Raw genomic sequence first — 6759 nt, forward strand, 5'->3', positions numbered from 1 at the left:
CTTGACAGTTGGTATTAGGGTGTTGTGCTGATATGTTATTTGGTTTCTAGTGCTGTGCATTATGGCCAAACATCTCAACGTTAGTCTTGTCTCTCCAAAGGACATTGTCCCATAAGTCTTGTGGTTTGTTCAGATGCAACTTTACAAACTTAAACCGTGCTGCCGGTTTTTTTTTTTTCCCCTTGCATTCTCACTTTTAAATGACTGACTTTAAATTGTTTGAAAATGGCCTTATAACCCTTCCCAGACTGGTGGACAGCAACAATTGCTTTCTAAGATGGCATTGTGTTAACACATACCTGAGTTCTCCAGACCAGCAAACTGCTAAAATTATGGCTTTTATAAAATAAATAAAATAAACTTAGCATCTTAATTTCTATGGAAGTAGTAAAGGTGTTTATAGTATTTCACACATGGCTTCTCCATTTCGGCTTTATTCTTGTTGAATAAATCATGACACAGTGTAATGTGGAGGCTGTATTCACCTAATTTTTAGACAGATTATTGTTATTATGACGGGTGTGGGGGGTGGGGATGACATAGGACACTGAGTGCCGTCGACGGCATTTTAATGAGCGGGTCGATCCGGCAAAACAAGCCAGAGAGGCTGGCAATGGGGCAGCAACCACGGATCTGCTGATGGTGATGGTCGGACCAATTGCTGGGCTGGAGAGGCATGATTGCCGGAGCTAGAGGTTCACCACTCTATCTGTAGGCCTACAGACGTGCGTATCCTAAAGTGGGGGGGGGGGGGGCGTTGCCGTGGAGATCGGGAGAAGGAAACCCAAGGCCGAGTCTGTGTGGAGCATAAAAATTGTCATCTATACCCAGAGTGTATTGAAGACGTTGGGGAGATAAGTAATATGAATTATGAGCAATTGAAATATAGAAATTAAGCTGGATTAATAACATAGCTCTTTGGACCTCTGGTGACTTACATACGCTGAAAGTTTTTAGAGGGCTGTTTTTGATATTTTAAACTACTACTATATAGATTTGGCTATCTCTTAGGAGTCTTCTGAAGAAATACCTATTTAAGAAATGACTGAAATCCTTACAGCCAAGACCGTACCATAATCTCCTGCTCCCCCCCTCAAAGTTATCGTGGCTATATGCAGTAGCGTACCTAGCGGGGGGCGGGGGGGGCGGTCCGCACCGGGTGCCGCTCATCAGGGGGGTGCCAACTTGCCGGCACCCGGCACCCCTCCAGAGACGGACAGTAATGTCCGCCGCTGGAGGAGCAGGCTCGCAAGGGAGCGGTATCGGAGGTCTTTAACAGACCGGTTCAAGGATCTCCCTTGAACCCGGCTTAACATCACTCAAGGGAGCCAGAGGTCTGTTAAAGACCTCCGATACCGCTCCCTTGCGATCGGCGCGGCAACAGCTGTTGTGCGCCGGGGTTTGTTGTCAGATCCCGGCGCACAACACTGAAGCCGCGCCCACCGCTGTCCGTGCCCTCTGACCCAGAAGAAGACAGAAGAACTGAAGAAGAAGAGGAGCGAAGAGCAGGAAAAGGAGCTGTAAGGAGAAAAGGGGAAAGGTAGGAAAGCATACAGTGAGAGTGGATTGGTGTATGTGTGTGGATTGGTGTATGTGTGTGGATTGGTGTATGTGTGTGTGGATTGGTGTATGTGTGTGTGGATTGGTGTATGTGTGTGTGGATTGGTGTGTGTGTGTGTGGATTGGTGTATGTGTGTGGATTGGTGTATGTGTGTGGATTAGTATATGTGTGTGGATTGGTATGTGTGTGTGGATTGGTATGTGTGTGTGGATTGGTGTGTGTGTGTGTGGATTGGTGTATGTGTGTGGATTGGTATGTGTGTGGATTGGTGTATGTGTGTGTGGATTGGTGTATGTGTGTGTGGATTGGTGTATGTGTGTGTGGATTGGTGTGTATGTGTGTGGATTGGTGTATGTGTGTGGATTGGTGTATGTGTGTGTGGATTGGTGTATGTGTGTGGATTGGTATGTGTGTGGATTAGTATATGTGTGGATTGGTATATGTGTGGATTGGTATGTGGATTGGTATGTGTGTGGATTGGTGTGTGTGTGTGGATTGGTATGTGTGTGGATTGGGGTATGTGTGTGGATTGGTATGTGTGTGGATTAGTATATGTGTGGATTGGTGTATGTGTGTGGATTGGTGTATGTGTGTGGATTGGTATGTGTGTGGATTAGTATATGTGTGGATTAGTATATGTGTGTGGATTAGTATATGTGGATTGGTATGTGTGTGGATTGGTGTATATGTGTGTGGATTGGTGTATGTGTGTGGATTGGTGTATGTGTGTGGATTGGTGTATGTGTGTGGATTGGTATGTGTGTGTGGATTGGTATGTGTGTGTGGATTGGTGTATGTGTGTGGATTGGTGTATGTGTGTGGATTGGTGTGTGTGTGTGTGGATTGGTGTGTGTGTGTGTGGATTGGTGTGTGTATGTGGATTGGTATGTGTGTGGATTGGAATGTGTGTGTGGATTGGAATGTGTGTGTGGATTGGTGTGTGTGTGTGGATTGGAATGTGTGTGTGGATTGGTGTATGTGTGTGGATTGGTGTGTGTGTGTGGATTGGTGTGTGTGTGTGTGGATTGGTGTGTGTGTGTGTGGATTGGTATGTGTGTGTGGATTAGTATATGTTTGGATTGGTAGGTATGTGTGGATTGGTATGCGTGTGGATTGGTATGTGTGGATTGGTAAGTGTGTGAGAGTGATGGGTGTTATGCTGTACCATTTCCAATGTATTTTTCATTATATAATTATTTTCTAAAGTACATCATAACTCCCATCACTCTATACTGTTCCATACAGTGGCAGAGCTGGGAGACAGAGGCCTTGCACCCCCACCGCAGGACTCCTGAAAGGTAAGTGAACTTCAAAGAGGGAGAGGGTAGATAGTTAGGAGGGGTAGATAGGGAGTGGCAAGGGGTAGATAGGGCAGAAGGGAGCAAGAAGGGGTAGATAGGGCAATCCTACTCCTATCATGCCAAGTCTGCGAGTGCCTCCTGGAATCTGGGTATGCCTGGGCATGATAGGAATTTGATTGCTGTTAACAATTATATATATATATATATATATATATATATATATATATATATATATATATATATATTATTTAATTGTTTTGTCCTATTTTGGTGTGTTACTTACTTTAAATAAAAGTGTTTTTATGGTGTGTGTGGGGGGGTCATATTCAGTTTCGGCCAGGTAGTTTTAAAGTGTGTGTGTGTGGGGGGGTGCCACATACAGGATCGAAATACACATACGGGTATGAAATACTCTAGGTACGCCCCTGGCTATATGCCTAAAGTTGATACAGGATATGCCGTTTTATGATCTTACTCTTATGCACTCTTTAAACTTTGTATGAAATACTCTCACTCTATATATATATGCTGAATCATTTGATTTGACTGCTCTTCCCGCACGGTAATTGGACCCCTAAACTGAATTATTAAGGAATATAGGGATACACCTTTAATTGAAAATGCCAAATTAAAGAGGAAGTAGAGCATAAACGGCCTTATAGGAAAGAAAGAGGGATGGAAAAAGATAAAAGGAAAAAAATAGAATTGGCTTCCAAAAAGGAGAGAAAAATTGACACCTTATTCTCTCCTCAACCTCAGAAATTATTGGAGGTAACAGCAACTCCTATATATCGTATGGATAGTTCAGGCTATTTGAATCCGAAATTCCTAGAACTCACTTACAAAAAGCTTTGAGTTTCCAAATGAACTGATAAGGGAAGAATTGTCCACCTTCCTGGGGAAATAAAGGCAGATATTAATAAAGTGAGAGAGAGTTTCTACAATGGAAGAAAAGATGGAGGCATTTCAGACAGAACTGTCTGAATTTCGCTCAGTAAAGGCGATAACACAGCAACAGATAGAAAATGTGGAACAAAAAAATAATGAAAATAGGTCCAGAAGAAAAAAATATTAGAATAAGAGGTATTGATGAAAGTGTTACTTAAGAGAAAGTGACGGAATTCTTATTGAACCTATTTAATAGTATGGGGCTACAACAGCAATTGATAGAATCATATGGAATAAAGAATAAGATTGAGTGCTGAAAGATATTTTAAATCTGAGAATAAAGTACTTTCAAAGTTGCTTTTTTTCCCCCCAGACTTTTATCCTATAATACTCGACAAGGAAGAAGATCCTTCAAACCAGTATTAGATAATCTGAGAGAGAGAAACAAAATATTGGTGGGGTGGTGATATCTGCTGAAACTGTATATTTGGAGCAATAATATGACTATTGCATTTGCAAAGCCCAAGGAAGCATTAGATTGGCTGGGAAAAATAATTTTGATTCTATTACCTCCTATACTAAACTCTAAAATGTTTTTGAAATTGATTGTATTAGGGCCCGAGAATCGAGGCAGTATGTTGATTGGCTTTTTTTTCTGCAGCTTATCAGACCATTAGCCTAATAGAAAGTATAGAATTTTAAAACACATTACACTTATTGCATATTAAAATTTGACTGAAATAAAGTAATAGCATAATAAACTAGGTACGCATTTTATGTTCACGTTTAAACAGTGTTTATTATCATATCTGAATTATTTTATAATATTAGATAAAAGTCTGATATAATTTATCTAATAGGTAAAACTATGTTGGCTGTGGATTTGTTTTCCCCTCACTAATTTTCTTCTTAATCACTAATTGTATGATTATAATTATCTATTTGATATATATTAGATCAGGGCTCGACAAATCCCAGGCGCCAGGTCGCCATGGCGATTCAGAATTTTGTCCTGGCGCCTAGGTGTTTGTCAGCCTGTGATCGCGGGGGCGCTGCTGCTGCAGGAGTCTGGGCAGACAGCACAGCCACTCAGAGCCCGCCCCCGAGCCTGGGATGACTCCCACGGAGTGATTCTGTAGGCTGCCACAGGCAGCTTCAGGAAGGGGGTTGAGTGTGGGGACCTGACACAACACCCCCCTGCTGTCTGATCGCTCCATGAGAGCGAAAGTGCAGCGTTAACCCCTTCAATGCTGCGATCGCTGCATTTTAGGGGTTAATTCCCATTTTGTACGGGTCTCTGCTGCTGGTGGTCTGCCTGGAAGCCCAGGCAGGCCAGCAACAGCAAAAACGAGCCCCCACAAGCCCTTTCATGACTCCTGTAGGCATGGAAGGCTACAGGAGTGATCAGAGAGACTCCTCCCTGCAATGGCTGGTCTATAGACTAGCAATTGCGTCCCAGCTGCCAGAGGCAGCTTCAGGGACAGGGGAGAGGGTTCTTCGGTCTCCACATGAGTGTGGAGACCAGCCCCAACCCTCCCCTGCTGCCTGATCGCTCCCTGAGAGCGACAGTGTAGCGTTAACCCCTTCAATGCCGTGATCGCGGCATTTTAGGGGTTAATTCCCATTTTGTAAGGGGCTCTGCTGCTGGTGGTCTGCCTGGCAGACCAGCAACAGCAAAAACGAGTCTCCACAAGCCCTTTCATGACTCCTGTAGGCATGGAAGCCTACAGCAGTCATCAGAGACTCCCCCCCTGCAATGGCTGGTCTATAGACCAGCAATTGCATCCCAGCTGCCAGAGGCAGCTTCAGGGACAGGGGAGAGGGTTCTTCGGTCTTCACATGAGTGTGGAGACCAGCCCCAACCCTCCCCTGCTGCCTGATCGCTCCATGAGAGCGACAGTGCAGCATTAACCCCTTCAATTCCACAATTGTGTATGACACATTCGTGGCATTGCAGGGGTTAACATTTGTCCTCACAAGCTTGTGGGGACTAAATATCAGTCAATGCTGTGCTCCAATGTAACATCAGCATTGAAAGCGTTAAAACAATTATCAGAAAAAAAAAACCAGTACTGACCTGAAAGTCCAGGGTGCTTCCAGGTCAAATGCTGTGAGTTTAGTAAGTGGGCTGATGATGATCAGATCACTCCTGACCAACTGTTAGTTTAAAAAAAAATAAAAAATCCTGGCTTCTAACTTTTTTAGCTGGCGCCTAGATTCACAACAAATTTGTCAAGCCCTGTATTAGATAACTTTTTAGTATTTAAGGAAATTGAGTATGTATTTACATATGATACCAGAACAATTTTGCGCGCACATATATTCACATTTTAATATATCACTATATATTATATATATTTTCTTTTTTTCTTTCACTCACTAACCATTTTTTTTTATTATTTATTATTAACTCGATAAAGACTAGATCACTCATTGGTACTTATAGGACTCAAGTACACTTTATTCAAAATATATAAGTACAACTGACTGATATTAATTTATTGAATTCTGTATAAACATATTCCATTAATTCACGGATTATTCCATTAAGCACGGATTACAATTTTTAGTTCAATATTATTCAATATAATTAAATTCATTACACTTTTTTTCTGGCATCACTTCAACCACTTCTTTATAATTGTGTTAGGATTAATGGGAATGATGATCTTTCACAATTATGCTAGGGGGAAGTATATCATTATTTATTTAATGTTGTGGTATATGGTACCGCAATTTTGTAATCCGATGTGGGGCCCTGTGCTTTCTTTGTGTTAACGATAGGAATATAGATGAGAGAGTCTCTGATATTTAAGTAAATGGTCTCAAGTAATCTCTTTAAATGTTCCGGGTATGAATTTCCCCCAAAAAAGAATGATGTTGATCAATTTCCTAGCTAGAGGTAGGAATTATTCAGGAAACCCCCTGGACTTTGCACAGAACCTCTCTTTTAAGAAATATCCAGTGATAGAACATGCTTCATTGGTACATCAAAGAAAGAGAGGAGTT

The 6759-nt window shown here is 42.1% G+C and overlaps 1 protein-coding gene and 1 long non-coding RNA gene across 6 annotated transcripts in view; both read left to right on the top strand.

The window, feature by feature from the left end:
- GBF1 (golgi brefeldin A resistant guanine nucleotide exchange factor 1) overlaps positions 1 to 6759 on the top strand; it is a 211371-nt gene that overhangs the window by 56563 nt on the left and 148049 nt on the right. The gene's annotated exons all lie outside the window — the stretch shown is intronic.
- LOC128469099 (uncharacterized) lies at positions 901 to 3532 on the top strand. Its single transcript, XR_008345914.1, has 2 exons — positions 901 to 1122; positions 3306 to 3532. It is a non-coding gene; the product is annotated as an uncharacterized LOC128469099 (long non-coding RNA).

This window comes from Spea bombifrons, chromosome 11 (assembly GCF_027358695.1).
Source record: "Spea bombifrons isolate aSpeBom1 chromosome 11, aSpeBom1.2.pri, whole genome shotgun sequence".
Taxonomy (NCBI): Eukaryota; Metazoa; Chordata; class Amphibia; order Anura; family Pelobatidae; genus Spea; species Spea bombifrons.